General features: G+C 40.5%; 1 protein-coding gene across 6 annotated transcripts in view; it reads left to right on the forward strand.

Moving 5' to 3' along the window:
- The window catches only part of ZNF516 (zinc finger protein 516), a 120,855-nt gene that overhangs the window by 51,848 nt on the left and 52,533 nt on the right, over positions 1–16,474 (forward strand). For 4 of the 6 annotated variants that reach the window (XM_056521418.1, XM_056521419.1, XM_056521417.1 and 1 more), the window contains one exon: positions 679–774. The gene's annotated coding sequence lies outside the window, so the exon portion shown is untranslated. Of the gene's footprint in view, positions 1–678; positions 775–1,300; positions 1,584–16,332; positions 16,409–16,474 lie in introns of those variants that run through there. The other 2 variants (XM_056521420.1, XM_056521421.1) reach the window with 2 other exon arrangements.

Here is a 16,474-nt window from a genome sequence, read left to right on the forward strand (position 1 = left end):
TCTACATAGACCAATATTTCCCAATGAGGGTGCCTCCAGCTGTTGCAAAACTACAACTCCCAGCATGCCCGGACAGCCTTCGGCTGTCCGGGCATGCTGGGAGTTGTAGTTCTGCAACATCTGGAGGCACTTTGGTTGGGAAACACTGACATAGACAGTGATTTACAGTTTCCAGCAGATCTTTCTTACTTTTATATGTAAGGATTTGCTTTATCTGCATTAGTTATCTACTTAGTTTTCCTTAATCCTCACTTTTTCCTATTTTTGGATGACATTTTGGTGGCTTCAGAACCAATTACTAGGTTTCCATAGAGTTCTGGTCTCAACATACGATGGTTTAAACATACAATGGTCATCCTGGAACGAATTTATATTGTAACTTGAGGGACTACTGTATTATAATAGTTGATTGTTTCTATAGGCTGACTAGTAAATTGGTCTTATTTTACATTCTCTCATCAAAATGGTGAGGCTAACATCTAGCACTGAAATTATTACAAATGTATAAAACTACTATACTCTTCATTTTCATTTTTTTTTTTCTTAAAACCTCTTTTTCCCCTTTCACCTTAAAATGTCCGGAAATTTTACATCTTTAGTCATGTTGCAATGAAATAGGTTGAGTCTGTAATAGTTAATAGATTTCAATGTATACTCAACAGACTTGTTTTCTTTCAGCTTCACTAAAGCATGTCTTGCAGTCCTAGTGCGGAAGCAGGTCCGGTTTCGTAGCAGTGATAGGATGGCCAGAGACAATCAGCACTTCAATCCAAGGTCAGTATACATAGCATCCAGCATACAAAAGAAATGCTTCCCACAGCTGTATATTGGAGAGTCGTTGAGAGGTTATTTCTGTAATTTGACATTCTATTTTTGATATATGTGTGTTTATTTGTATGTGTCGAGGCTGGAGTAATCCCATAAGCAGTGTAAGGCTCTCTTCACACTGCATTATTGGCTTCCATTAGACACATTTTCTGGGAAAAGCTCCTGTTGTATACGTTTAACAGATGCATGTGACAGGTGCCATAGGCCCCCGCTCTCTGCCTTCAATGGGAGGTGTGAAAAAAAATGACGTGTCCCTCCGTTTCAGCAAGGTTCAGTGCTGAAGCTCCCATTAAAGTCAAATAGAGCTTCAGGACCTCTGGCCCCAACCTGCCCAATCTGTGGCTCAGAGAGCCGTGGAGCTCCACACGGACAGGTTATTTGTAAACACAGCCTTAGGATGAGTTAAGGGTTTGTGTGGTTGTGTCTGAGTTATGTGTGATTCTATATTCTGTTTCCCTCCCACTACTTCTAGAATATGGATGTAGTTGACCATTTTGGTTGTTGGGTATAAACCACTGCAACCATAGATGTTTCTCCCTATGGACCATATTCCTCAATATAGGACCTATGCTGGAGTGATCTGCACTTGAAATGCGGTATACTTGAAGGACTGTTTTCCAAAGCCTGTGCTCCGATCAGAACATCTGCAGTGTTGGAGAACAAGTCATTTCATACCTTATGAGGGAAACTGCTGATGTGGGGAAGAATATTGCAGAGTGAGAGGAGTCATGAGTGATACAGAAGTTGCTGCTGAGGTGAGCATGTGGAAGATCAGCATTTTGCCTTTGGCCTGTTAACTAGTGAATTTTGGAAAGGATAAATATCGGAGCCATAAAGCAGTGCAGAGGTGCTGCAGTAATTTAGATGATTTGCATTAGGAGAAAATGGGCCCTCCTGGACCACATAAGAATGATGTTAAACAGATAACTCCTCCGTACCTGGAGTGAATTGGTTATCCAACCATATAAAATGATAGCCTATTCTCAGAATAGACCATATTCACTGCCCTGCCTGCCCATCTCATAAATATGCAAATGTACACGAGCCTGCCTTTGCTACACCTGAAAGGCTCCCTTACATCCTAGTATAGTGAGAGTGATGATATCAGCGTATTCATTACAGGGCGGAGTGAGCAGTGAATACGGAGGAGGCAGGGAAGCTTGGTAAGTCGTCTCCCCGCCTCCTTTGTGCGCAAAAGTGCAATATCAAGGAAAAAATTAAGGTCCATAAATTTGCAAGTACTAAACAGATTAAAAGATGGGACAACTGTTTTTAAAGCGGTTTAGGATATCCGCTCATTACCTTTTTGAGGTTTATAAAGCAAATAAAACATAAACAAGAAAACATCCCTGTGACGGGAGAAGAACAGAACAGTATACCAGAGTTTTTAAACATAAGTGTTTGTCTGCTCAACTATGATTTCCGAGTTAGTTTTTCTCTTTTATCGTGATTGTCATATGCCTTTGGGACATTTACCAAACCTTGTGCACAAGAACAGTAGAGCAGTCGCCCAAAGACCAGAACTCTCCAATACTACACCTATTAATGTAAATAACCCCTCTTTTTAAATCTGTTTACCTGCACTATGAGGCTATGTTCACACAGGGGAGTTTCCAAGCGGAATTTTGTGGGAATAGTCTGCTCCGAAATTTTGCTGCTGCAGAGTCCTATTAATTTCAATGGGTTTCTGATGCTTTGTGCATCAGAAACATGAGAAATCCAAATCAGATGTCTGCAGAAAGAATAGAAATGTCTATTCTTTTTGCGGATTCCACTCGGGAATGCATTGCTGTCTGAGAAGGTGCATTTCTGAGCGGTCCTAGCGCCCACAGAACATTCAAACGTGTGGAATGTCCTCCTGTGTTTTCCGGGCAGACATTTCGTATGGAATGAACCATGTGAATATAACCTAGTCCAGTATATTAAGTTTACTGCGGGTGAACAAGCGGTCAGCTTTTCTTTAAAATTTTTCCATATGCAAAGTAACCCCTGCCCATATGATTTCATAGAACCATAAAAAGCATGTCTTAATAAAGTATATAAAATGCTCAACTTAACAAATAGATATGTTTTCCATGGCCTACTTGGTAGTATAGATACTCGCATTAAATGCCCTTTTCGCATGTTTATATATATATATATATATATATATATATATATATATATATATATATATATAATAAATCTATCTCCATACATGTATACATGCCTATTTACCTTTAAATTTATAACATAGAAAACATTTCCTTTGTATCTCTGTTTATGACCTAGTGGTTCGCGGTTTTGGTTTTACTTTTTTGATGATATTTGTTTTTATAGTGTTTTGAAAAAGTTTCCCAGTCTCTTGCGTTTGATCACAGGGTCATTCAGTAATCCATGCTTATTCGTTGTGTAACAGGATTTACTTGTGTAGTAGGAACAGTGCCTGCTGAATTAAAGAGCCTTTGTTATACCATAAATTAATGGTGTAGCTTTCAGGCTTTCCCTGGTAAGGTTGTTATAGATATTTACAGGTTTAGTGATATTTAAGTCAATGCTCAGAATGTTACTAAAATAAAATAAAAATGCACTTGGTCACTTTTTTATTTTTTATTTTGTTTGTCAATTGTACAATTCTTACAATTGGTAATTGGCATAGAATAGTTTTTAACTTTTGGCTTGTGATTTTTTTAGTTGCACGAGTTACAAGCTGGCAGATTTATTTGACTTACATTGTATGGTGGTTGTGTGATTAATAACTGTCTTCAGTTCTGCAGCTGAACAAGGTACATTGGTTGAAATTCACGGATAAAGAATGACGGGGCAGCTAAGCCTCAATAGCTGGCGCTTGCTAAGAAATGCATTTAGCAATGAGCTTGTCTTTGTCCCTTGTTCCGCTCCCCTGAGGCTGATGAGAGTCAGCCATTATTTTATGTTTTGTAATGCCTATTTTCTATAGGTAGACCTGAAAGCACTTGTGTATTATGAGACCGTGCAAAGCAGAACAATAGTGGTGTTGTCCATACGACCAGGGTAAATCTCTGACTTTGTTTGCTACCAGAGTGAGTGTGGATGCATTTTTCCCCAGCATTTCTACATGAGCCCTAATGTGTGAAGGGTTGGATTTTACATATATATTTACATATATTTAACAGAAACAATATTTCTTTTGTAAAACAAAAATAGAGAATAAGAAACACAGCCGCACATCCACAATTTGTATTTTGATCTACTTGCTTCTTAGCATAAATTCAAACACTAACAGGTTGTTAGTATAGATTTTGATCAAAAAGTACAAGCCCACTCGCTACATCAAGGCCACCTATTTAGAGGGGGGTCCCTAACCCAACTTCGGCGTAGCGGCGGCCACCACCACAACACCAGAGGGGGAGCGACCCAGTGGCCAGACCAAGCCCCTGGCTCCGGGCCACACAACCCCACAGACAAAGCATCACAGTAACAATGACCGCCGCAGTGCAACCAAACCAATGGGAATACCTACCAAGTGCTCCCTGCCAGAGGGCTGGGAGAGTGCTAGGAGGATACCCTTATGCAGTCTCCTGCTAATTAAAAACAAAATATGTTGTATATTTCTTTTGTGTTAGTTTGTTATGCACAATAATGGAACGCTAATGTACATGGTTTTGCAAAGTCTTTTAATTACGAGGATGCTTGAGCCCTGTTATGGGTGATCAAACTAAAGTGTGTATGTATGCGTTTGTGTGTGTGTGTGTGTATGTATGTGTGTGTGTATATATGTATGTATATATATGTATATATATATATATATATATATATATATATATATATATATATATTCATTCGAATATAAGCCGAGTTTTTCAGCATGATTTTTCGTGCTGAAAACGCCCCCCTCGGCTTATACTCGAGTGAACTCTCCACCTGTCAATCCCTTCCCAGTGGTCTTCAACCTGCAGACCTCCAGATGTTGCAAAACTACAACTCCCAGCATGCCTGGACAGCCATCAGCTGGGAGTTGTAATTTTGAAACCTCTGGAGGTCTGCAGGATGAAGACCACTGCGGCCTTAATCCCCGTCATCATTCTCCTCCCCCCCCCCCCCCTTTTCATCATCACCGCCTGTCAATCCCTTCACCAGTGGTCTTCAACCTGCGGACCTCATGATGTTGCAAAACTACAACTCCCAGCATTCCCCGACATCCGATGGCTGTCTGGGCATGCTGGGAGTTTTGAAACCTCTGGAGGTCCGCAGGTTGAAGACCACTGCGGCCTTCGTCATCATCCAGACCCCCCCCTTTAGTTTTCTACTAACCTCCCCTCGATGGGAAGGAAGGGTGAGCTGGTCCGGGCCATCTATGCTGCAGGGACAGTCTGGTGGGGATGGTTAGTCGTTGCTGGCTGTCCATTTTCACTGGGGTGGCCCTCTTGACATTGCCTTGAAGATGCTGCACAGGGACATTCATTTGCAGCCTGCGCATGAACATCCCTGTGTGTCGTCGTCAAGGCCAATGGCTGTCCGGGCATGGTGGGAGTTGTAGTTTTGCAACATCTGGGGGGTCTGCAGGTTGAAGACCACTGATGAAGGGATTGACAGGCGGTGATGATGATGAGGGGGGGGGGGGAGGGGTGATGACGGGGGTCTGGATGATGACAATGGAGGATGATGTATTTCCCACCCTAGGCTTATAGTCGAGTCAATAACTTTTCCTGGGTTTTTGGGGTGAAATTAGGGGCCTCGGCTTATATTTGGGTCGGCTTATACTCGAGTATATACGGTGTGTATATGTATATATGTGTGTGTGTGTGTGTGTGTGTATGTATGTATATATATATATATATATATATATATATATATATATATATATATATGTATATATATAATATATTACACACACACGGTCATGGCCGTAAATGTTGGCACCCATGAAATTGTTCAAGAAATACACATGTTTATTCCCTTTGTGTGTATTGGAACTAAACCAAAAAAGGAGGGGGGGAAAAGCTAATTGGACATAATGTTACACAAAACTCCAAAAATGGCTGGACAAAATTATTGGTACCCTTAACTATTAATTATAATTGTTGGTAGGCCTCATTCCGTTTTTCGGTTAACAGTAGAATGATGTGCTTTTCCAGAAAGCTCTATCTTGGTCTCATCTGTCCACAAGACTTTTTCCCAGAAGGATTTTGGCTTACTCAAGTTCATTTTGGCAAAATGTAGTCATGCATTTTTATGTCTCTGTGTCAGCAGTGGGGTCCTCCTGGGTCTCCTGCCATAGCATTTCATTTAAATGTCGACAGATAGTTGGCGCTGATGCTGATGCTCCCTGAGCCTGCAGGACAGCTTGAATCTTTGGAACTTGTTTGGGGCTGCTTATCCACTATCCGGACTATCCTGCCTGTGTTGACACCTTTCATCAATTTTTCTCTTTTTTCCACGCCCAGGGAGAATAGCTACAGTGCTGTGGGTTTCAAACTTCTTGATAATGTTGGGCACTGTGGACAAAGGCAAATCTAGATCTGTAGAGATGGCCTTGTAACCTTGAGATTGTTGATATTTTTTCACAATTGTGGTTATCAAGTCCTCAGACAGTTTTATATTGCCCACACCTGTTACTTGCCCCAGGTGAGTTTAAAAAAGTTTCTCATGCTTGAAACCAACCTTATTTTTCCCACAATTTTGAAAGGATACCAATAATTTTGTCAGAAAAAAATCGTTATTTCTGCGGAGTCTAGAATTTTCTGCGGAAGAAATTCAACAGTATGCACGGTGCAGCGGAATCATATTGAAGACAATTGGAGGCTTCTCCCAGTGGAATTTTTCAGCTCGGATTTTCTGTAGTGAGAAAGTAGCCTTAAAAGGACACTCCTTTGGCCTCAGTCAGGTAAATAGAACTCTATGGGTACATTTATTTTGAGAGATGCACCTTGGTGAGAATTTATCTTGGCTTGTATGCCAGTTTTCTGGTTTTTCAAACAGTTGCAGATTTTTGCACAATCCACATTTTGTTTAAAAAAATGAATAAATTACACTTTTCTGTTATATATATATAAATAAATAACTTTTCTTATCTGGTATAAAAAGGGTGCTGTTTAAGAGTAGTGATGTTTTTAGCCAGATTTATTCTATGTGACTTTTGTAAGTCACAACATTTTTGCTCAACCCCAATTCTGCTAATAGGTGACATAAAAATCATGCATGATAAAGTGCAAATTCATCATACATGGCAAGACAATTTTGACAGTTTGTTGCATAGTTGAAACTATGATAAAGAAGGGTGCAAGCTTGAAAAAAGAGGTTTATAAAAAATGAACATAAAATTCTCCCCCATGAGTTCTTCCTGACATGTATGCCAAATATAGGCTCCAAACAACATGATGTGGAGCCCAAGCGGTTGTTTGTCATTTGCATTGTTTACAGTCTTCTAGAAGCCTTATCAGTCTCCTAGCAATGTACTGCAAATCTGCTCCCAACATTAATACTTTTCAAATTTACCAGGAGACAAGGGATTCTGTTTGATGTCGGGTGCATTAGCAGCAAACCATGATTAACACTGTGTATATGCAGCTCTGCAATGTACAGATGCCGGCTGGAGCCTCAGTAGGTTAAAGACTCTTTCTTCTTAGAATTCCTGAAATGATTGACACAAGTGATTTTTCAGGGCTTTGTCTAAATATACATGCGGAAGGCAAGCAGCCATGTCCTTAACCATGTCATCTATGTCTGTTTGTGTGTTTGCCTTAGGTATTTGAATTAATTCACTCATATAATTTATTTTTGTGAGCGAGAGAGTTTTGGTTATTACTGTAGCTTGTCCAACCTGCATTACAATATATTATAGGCATGCTAGGAATCTGAGTATGATATAAGGTTAGGTTATAATCTAGTTGCATGATGTGCTTGTCATAGATTGCTTTATGTCTTGCTGCACTGACTTGTCATTGTTCCTGTGTGGGTGATCTTTTTTTGCAGTCTTTGCAGGTAGACACGTAAGTAATATCTAGGTCATATTAACTACTGGAATACAGCGTACCTGGAAAATGGGAAGCTCTAGTGAGCAGGATAGAGTTAAAAGCAGCTGCATATGCACCACTGCTGTTATGGGCTGGGTGTGTTATAATATTTCCATTGTTTCGTACTATCAAGCAGTTTTCCTGTACAGAATAATTGGTGTTCACAGCACAATTATTATTTATGCATTGAAACAGCTTGCAAAACCACTGCAGCTGCATCATTGGGGTAATTCTGCAATGCTTTTCTTTTGGTTTGGTAATGTTTAACAGCATTTTCATGCCTCATTGCTTCAGATTCTACCTCTAAATACATAATGAAACACTCTGTGCTGTTACTTATTTACTTATTTCCTTGGCAGCTTTGGTGACAGTTTTTCCCCTTGGGTAATCTAAGACTTCTTTTCATTGAAAAATATTTTTAGTAATATGTAACTGGGTGCATTAGCGCAGAATGAATATGTATAAATCACTAAACGTATTGTCACCTTAAGAATATATCACGTATTCACACATGGCATTTCCAGGGGCAACAGTTTTCCTTTAGCGGAGGAATACCATAGCCCTGTGTTTTCTGAAGACTCTCGTTGGTGGCGAAACATGGCTGGAGGGGGGTGAAGGGGTCGCTTTTTATAGGATTTCTAACTTGTCAATCATTACAATATTTAATAGTGTTTGTTGGTTAGCACGGTATAAAGACATGCTGTAGGGACTGGCTAGTAATTGGTTTATTTTGTTTTGGTTGGCATATGGATATGAATAGTAATTTAATAAAAGTTACATTATATACAGCACAGTGCATGGCAGAAAGAGGTGGTAATTTTGTAGCTGTGCTATTCACTTGGGTAGGAGGGAGTGGTAGGGCCTGGCACATCCGCTGCAAAATATATGGCACTATACCTGGTAAACAATCAGTGTTTTTTTTTGACAGCTGATTGGTGGGAATGTCAATCAATATAAAGTCTCCTTAAACACTTACGTTTAAGGAAACTAGTTTTACTACTACTCTGAGTTCTGCATTTCCTGTTTTGTGTAAGCAAAACATTCAACAAAGGTGTTTAACCTTTTTAGGACACAGCCCCTTTCTTTGCTCCTCATCTTTTTTAAGAGGCATAACTTTAATCTTTCTATCCACAGAGCCATGTGAGGGCTTGTTTTTTGCGTGACCAATTGTACTTTGTAATGATGCCTTTCATTTTCCTATAAAATGTACAGCGCAACTACAGTCATGGCTGTAAATGTTGGCACCACTGAAATGTTTAAAAAAAATTGACGTATTTCTCACAGAAAAGTATTGCAGTAACATATGTTTTGCTATACACATGTTTATTCACTTTGTGTGTATTGGAACTAAACCAAAAAAGGAGGAAAAAAGCAAATTGGACATAATGTCACTCCAAACTACAAAAATCAACTGGACAAAATTTATTGGCACAATTTCGAAATTGTGGAAAAATAAGATTTTCAAGCATGTGATGCTCCTTTAATCTCACTTGGGGGCAAGTAACAGGTGTGGGCAATATAAAAATCACACCTGAAATCAGATAACGCAGATCTGCAGTTTGTGTCTGTGTGTGCCACACTAAGCATGGACAAAAAGATGAGAAGAGAACTGTCTGAGGACTTGAGAACCAACATTGTGGAAAAATATCAACAATCTCAAGGTTACAAGTCCATCTCCAGAGATCTAGATTTGCCTTGGTCCACAGTGCCCAACATTATCAAGACGTTTGCAAACCATGGCACTGTAGCTAATCTCCCTAGGCGTGGACAGAAGAGAAAAATTGATTAAAGGTGTCAATGCAGGATAGTCTGGATGGTGGATAAGCAGCCTCAAAAAGTTCCAAAGATATTCAAGCTGTCCTGCTGGCTCAGGGAGCATCAGTGTCAGTGCGAACTATCCGTCGACATTTGAATGAAATGAAACGCTATGGCAGGAGACCCAGGAGGACCCCACTGCTGACACAGAGACATAAAAAAGCAAGGCTATATTTTGCCAAAATGAACTTGAGTAAGCCAAAATCCTTCTGGGAAAACGTCTTGTGGACAGCAGATACCAAGATAGAGCTTTTTGGAAAAGCACACAATTCTACTGTTTACCGAAAACGGAATGAGGCTTACAAAGCAAAGAACACAGTACAGTGTAAATGAAAAGTGAAATATGGTGGAGGTTCAATGGTATTGGTTTCCTTCCTCTGGCACTGGGTGCCTTGAATGTGTGCAAGGCATCATGAAATCTGAGGATTACCAACGGATTTTGGGTCGCACTGTACAGCCCAGTGGCAGAAAGCTGGGTTTGCGCCCAAGATCTTGGGTCTCCCAGCAGGACAATGACCCCAAACATACGTCAAAAAGCATCCAGAAATGGATGGCATCAAAGCACTGGAGGGTTCTGAAGTAGCCAGTAATGAGTCAGTCCAGATCTAAATCCCATTAAACACCTGTGGAAAGATCTTAAAATTGCTGTTGGGAAATGGTGCCCTTCCAATAAGAGACCTGGAGCAGTTTTCAAAGGAAGAGTGGTCCAACATTCCGGCTGAGAGGTGTAAGAAGCTTATTGATGGTTATAGGAAGCGACTGATTTCAGTAATTTTTTCCAAAGGGTGTGTGCAACCAAATATTAAGTTAAGAGTGCCAATCATTTTGTCCAGCCCATTTTTGGAGTTTGGTGTGACATTATGTCCAATTTGCTTTTTTCCTCCCTTTTTTTGGTTTTAGTTCCAATACACACAAAGGGAATAAACATGTGTATAGCTAAACATGTGTTACTCCAATCCTTTTCGGTGAGAGAGACTTCATTTTCTAGAAAAATTTCAGGGGTGCCAACATTTACGGCCATGACTGTAAATACTGTAATTCAGTAAAAGACAAACACCGATCTGCTTACACAGCCTGCCTGATGGCAGGCTACACAGGTAGATGGCAGCAGTGTGGCATCTAGCAGGTAAGGAGACCTCTGACTGCCATTTTCTTTCATTGGACCCCTGCAATCTCCCTGCGGGTCTGATGGGAGTAACTAAGTGCACAAACTACTTTTAGATGCATTGCTGATATCTGTAATCTGCAATTATTGGTAAGGTCCCGTCTGTTATCAGCAGTGCAGCTTTTGCTTTATATTCATGACACAAATGTATTTCATGTCATGGTGTGCTAAGTACCAGTGCACCATGACTTACATTTACATCATGTGTGCCTTATTAATAAAATTAATCTATTTGTTTCAATGTGCTTGGAATAAAAATTATTTCTTTTTAACACCAGTATTTTGTAGTCTTAGAGCCTCTGTTTTAGTTGCCGCAGTAGTACGTACGTAGTCATGCATCGGACACTTGAGAAATTGTGAATTTAGCATGTGTACGCTTATTTGTTAAATGTGATTGGGATTAATGTTAATGCAGATGCTTGGATTTATTGTGATTTTGTAGTTTTCATTAGGCACTACAGAACAATAAAGTAGCCTAAACTGGACAACTGTGCAGAGGCAAATAAGGGGATAATGAAAAGGCACGCTTTAAACTCCGTGCCAGTTACAATGATGTCCATGGTTTTCCTTGTTTGTGCTTTACTAATGTGCATAGAGATTCCTTTTATATGTTTCTTGGTATAAAAGTAGAGATGTATTTGGCTCATAATGGATTATTGATTGGCCTGAGAGCAGCAGAGGCCCTGAGGTTGTGTTATCAATGGTACTTACTCTTCCAATAGTGAATGCATCATTTCATATAGCTATTTAGGACTTTGGATAATAAACTACCAATTGTTTCTCCATTGTTTTAATGACACGGGTCTACATTTTATGCAGATGTCTTTAAATTATTTTCATTTAAAAAACAACTTTTAGTATTTGTATTAAGATCAAAAAATAAACACATACATTATAATCATAGTCTCAGTATAGCTCAAAGTGATAAGCCTAATTCACATTTTCCTTCATGTTTTTAATGTTGTATTAATGATGAGAAAGACAAACAAAACAAAAAAACTGTCCTTAGATGTATATCTTTAGAATTAAATACTACCCCTACTACTATAACTATATTTTCTATGCATCTGCTTTTTTAAAGTGGTATCTACGTTTGTGTGTAAACCCCTGAGATCACCTCCTGACTGGGATAAAATAAAGGTTTAAAACCCCACCCCTTCCTCCCCTCACTAGTGTTTTTTTCTGGCTTAGGCTTCAGCTGGAGTCCTGGACCTTCTGGCAGTGGCAGGGAGTCTCTGTATCGCATTACATCTGCACCTCAAGAAGGCACTGAGTGATACAGATATGTCACTTGCAGGCATGGCTCAACAGAGTGTGATGTCATTTCCGAGGCTCTCAGTATGGGCCTCGGGACAGTTTCCACATCTTGCGTGTTTTCTGGTGCCAGTTCCTGGGTCAGTGTCGGGCTCATCCTTTCTGCTGTGGACTGCACTAAATTTGTGCTCCAGCGAAGGTCCCTGAGGGAGAAACCCATATTTTGGGAGTCATGTTGAGTAACTGGGCTGAATTTATTGCCTGGGCCTTTGGATCTTACATACTGTTGTCTCTCTGCTTGTGTTGCATAGGGTGACAAGGTTTCAGCTACACCCATCTAAACAAAAATCCAAACCTAAGATTAGGAAGTGTGCTGTGTGTGGCAAGGAATTTTACTTAACCTGCCGAATTTCTGTGGCAAAAATGTTCTTCCGGCCACAATCTATTAAATGGAGCTATATGGAAGGGACGAATGGCTAGAATAGCTGCTAAAATATTACACGCATCGATAGCAATGGGTGGGATGGTCCATGCGGATCTTGCTTCATACCACAAGGCAGTAATACTTAATCAATTAAAATCATGGTGGCATAATTATTATGACAAGACTTGGGTTTCAATGGAAACTACCATGATGGAACTACCAGATGCAGATTTGGCTTTGTGGTCCACAGCAATTTCTCAACATAAAGTTATTATAAACACACTGACAGTAAAAGCGGGTATCCGGGTATGGAAAGATATTCTATCAAAAAATATTGAGTCCTGCATAATATTCAGAAATACCATTCAGAGTTTTTCAATACAGTGACCCCCCGACCTACGATCATTTCAACATACGATGGCCTCTCAGAGGCCATCGCATGTTGAAGGCAGCATCAACATACAATGCTTTTTTATGTCGGGGCCATCACATAAACGGATATCCGTGTAAGGTGCCCCGTGTGGTCCGGTGGGTGTCACTCACCTGTTCCGGCGCTCCGGACCATCCTGTTCGGGATCCTCTGCATGGCCGGCGCTCTCCATTGTCATCATCACGTCATCGCGCACGCCGTCCCGTCATCCAATAGGAGCGGCGTGCGCAGCGACGTGATGATGGCGATGAAAAGACGCAGCAGAGACAGTCCGGGGACGCAGCGACATCCAGGGCAGCGGTGAGCGGCGGGGAAAGGTGAGTAATAGCCTCCTATACCAGTGGTCTTCAACCTGCAGACCTCCAGATGTTGCAAAACTACAACTCTCAGCATGACTGGACAGCCATTGGCTGTGCGGGCATGCTGGGAGTTGTAGTTTTGCAACATCTGGAGGTCTGCAGGTTGGAGACCGCTGTCCTATACTTTACATTGCACGGATCCCTCAACATACAATGGTTTCAACTAACGATCGTTCATTTGGAACGAATTACCATCGTATGTTGAGGGACCACTGTTTTTGCTATCACAGACAGACTTGACACAATAGAGCAAACTAGGTATTAAGGATTAAGCTTTTTTTAATAGAAGTAATTTACAAATCTGTTTGACTTTCTGGCACCAGTTGATAAAAAATAAAATAAAAAAATAAAAAAAAAGTTTTCCACCTGAGTACCCTTTTAAACAATGTAAATTAAATTTAGCGAATTGCTCCCCATATGGGAAATTTTTTCTGAATAGTGAAAATATGGAGAAGGGGACATCACGGGCATATAACCATTTGGTTTCTGTTAGAAAATTAGATCATTTCCCATTTCAAAAAGCCTGGGAAAAAGATTTAGGCTGCAGTTTTTCAGAAAAAGAATGGTACTTTGTTTTTAGATTGCCATCTAGAGTCTGTCAATGCTCCAACCATTTTGATATTTCTAGGAAAATAATGTATAGATGGCATTGGTTACCATATCTACTCATCTAGCTTTTTCGGAATTCTGCTGAATATGCAAGGTAGAAGTGTGTTCTTTTTTTCATATGTGGTGGGAGTGTCGAGAGATTCAAAAATACTGGAAACAGATATTTCTTCTATCTAGTAGTATTGTAGGCCGTTATATAAATGGGAGCCCAGAAGTGGCATTATTATCCTTAACAACCAGCGCTTTACCCAATTCTGAATTGACTGTAATAACACATTTTGTTTGTGGCTCGCTCCCAGATAGCACAGAGGTGGAAAACTGATGCAATACCTACTATTTCCAAATTATTAAACATTGTACATAGGAATTATAAGATGGAAGGCCTATTGGCACAAAAAAATGTTATCTACCACGTTATATGAACAAAGATGGAGATTGTGGAAAGAGTTCAGGAGCAATACTCAAACTCTATTTTAGGTAGTTTGGAAAGGACAGTAATAATGGAGTAGCTAGGAATAGATTAATAATGGAATAATCTCTGGTTTATGTACTACAGAATAGATTGGTGTGAGTGTTCTTGTGTGTTTTTGATTTTCCTTTTCTTCCTTCCCCCCCCCCCCCCCTGGTTTCTTGGAGGGATCTTGACCCTTCTTGTATTTGTTGTGTGTATAAATGTTATGTCTTTAAAACAATGAGACTTTGGGGAGGAAAAAAAATAAGCTGTTTTGCAAGCAATATATTACTATTCTAGTTAAAGGGCTACTCTGTCCCTAGAAGTCTTATCACCTATCCAAGGGATAGGGGATAAGGTGTCTGATCGTGGGGGTCCAGCCTCTGGGACCCCTGACTATGCAGCACCCGGCATTCTGAGCATTGTTAAAAACGTTTGCGGGCAGCCTCCTGACGTCACGCCTCCTCCATTCATGTCTATGGGAGGGGACGGGACAGCTAGTACACAGCCAGCACATCCCCTCCCAGAGACATAAATGGAGTGGGGGGGGGGGGGGGGGGATGATGTCACGAACACAGAAGCATCAAGCTTATGTGTGTTAGAACACCACGGTGCTGGCCTGCAGATTGCGGATAGTAGACGACATGTCTAGGCGAGGAGTACCCCTTAAAAAGGTGCTACCCTTTTTTGTAAAGGGATTTGCAGTAGATTGGGATATGAGGGGAGATATATCAAAACCTGTGTAGAGGAAGAGTGATGCAGTTGTCCATGGTGACAATCATATTGCCTATTTTATTTTTATAAAGGCCTATGAAAAATGAAACTAGCAATCTAATTGGTCTCTATGGGCAACTGCACCACTCTCCCTCAACACAGGTTTTGACAATTTTCCACCATGGTACCCAAAGTAGATATCCCGGCGGCAAAGGTTGTCAGACACACCTCCCTGCCCTTTTGAGGGTTCTACCCAAGCCTATGGACATAAAGGCTAAAAACCTTCTGAAAAAGAATTGTGAAGCGGCTGTGGCTATGCACAGACCCAGTGTAGTCTCCACTTGTGTAGCCAGAATTATTGGAGCTTGGTTTGATCTGCTAGAACTCTATTTGCAGAGCAAACTGCTAAATGCATACGGTGGAGTCTCTTCTCTCCTTAAAATGGTCACATATTTTCTGTCAGATCCCTCGGCTGAGGCTGTTAAATTAAAAGCCCATATGACTGTCCTGTCTGAGTACTAAAATAATTTTTGGCTTAAGTCATGGTCTGGGGAAATGGGAGAGATTCATCAAGACCTGTGCTGAGGTAAAGTTGACCAGTTGCCCATAGCAACCAATCGGATTTCTTCGTTTATTTTTCAGAGACCTTTTCAAAAATGAAAGTGATCTAATTGGTTGCTATGGGCAACTTGCCGACTTTTCCTCTGCACAAGTTTTGATGAAATTTCATGGTCATTTTGTATTTGGCCTAGATTTAAACAAAATATTGGAGAAGGCATTTGGTCGCATAAAAGGTTTTTCTAAAATCCCACAATAGGAGTCCTTCCTTTTAGTTTTTCTAGGCATTAAGACCAAATGGGTAGAGGAGGTAAAGGCCAGACAGGCCTTTGGCCCTTGAGGAAAGGGGAATAATTTTATTTTCAAGTAAGGGTAATCTCAGAAGGGTGATGACTATATTAGATGATGATTTTAACTAGAGCCCAACTTCCTGCTTCTGCTGGACCTAAATTACTCATGGAAGGAACTGTCTGGAAGATGTAAATGACACCAGAAGGGCACCAATTCCTTCAAAGTGTATTTATGGTAGAAAGCAGCGCGCTATAATGGCCTTCTTTGGACAACCTGAGAAGCCTCAGCAGCTTGGTTAAGCTAAATATTGCTGTGACAAGTGTTGCAAAAGCGCTTTACATGTAGCTGTCCCAGCTTGGAGGATCATGTAGCAATTAAAACTCCATGGAAAGCTCTTTTGACCTCTATACCTATGTTGAAGTTGGCAACATTGTTCCTTTTTATTGCCTCCACCAAGTCAGTTAGAATGGCAGTTAGAGCTGTGGTCCTATCAAACTCCTTTAGACAGGCCTTATGTTTGAGCTAATGGGAGGGAGGTAAGACTGTTCTATTTCTTTTTCGGGCAAGTCAGTTTTTGGGTCTATATTAGATGACCTCCTGGA

The sequence above is a fragment of the Hyla sarda genome, chromosome 5 (assembly GCF_029499605.1).
Source record: "Hyla sarda isolate aHylSar1 chromosome 5, aHylSar1.hap1, whole genome shotgun sequence".
Lineage (NCBI taxonomy): Eukaryota > Metazoa > Chordata > Amphibia > Anura > Hylidae > Hyla > Hyla sarda.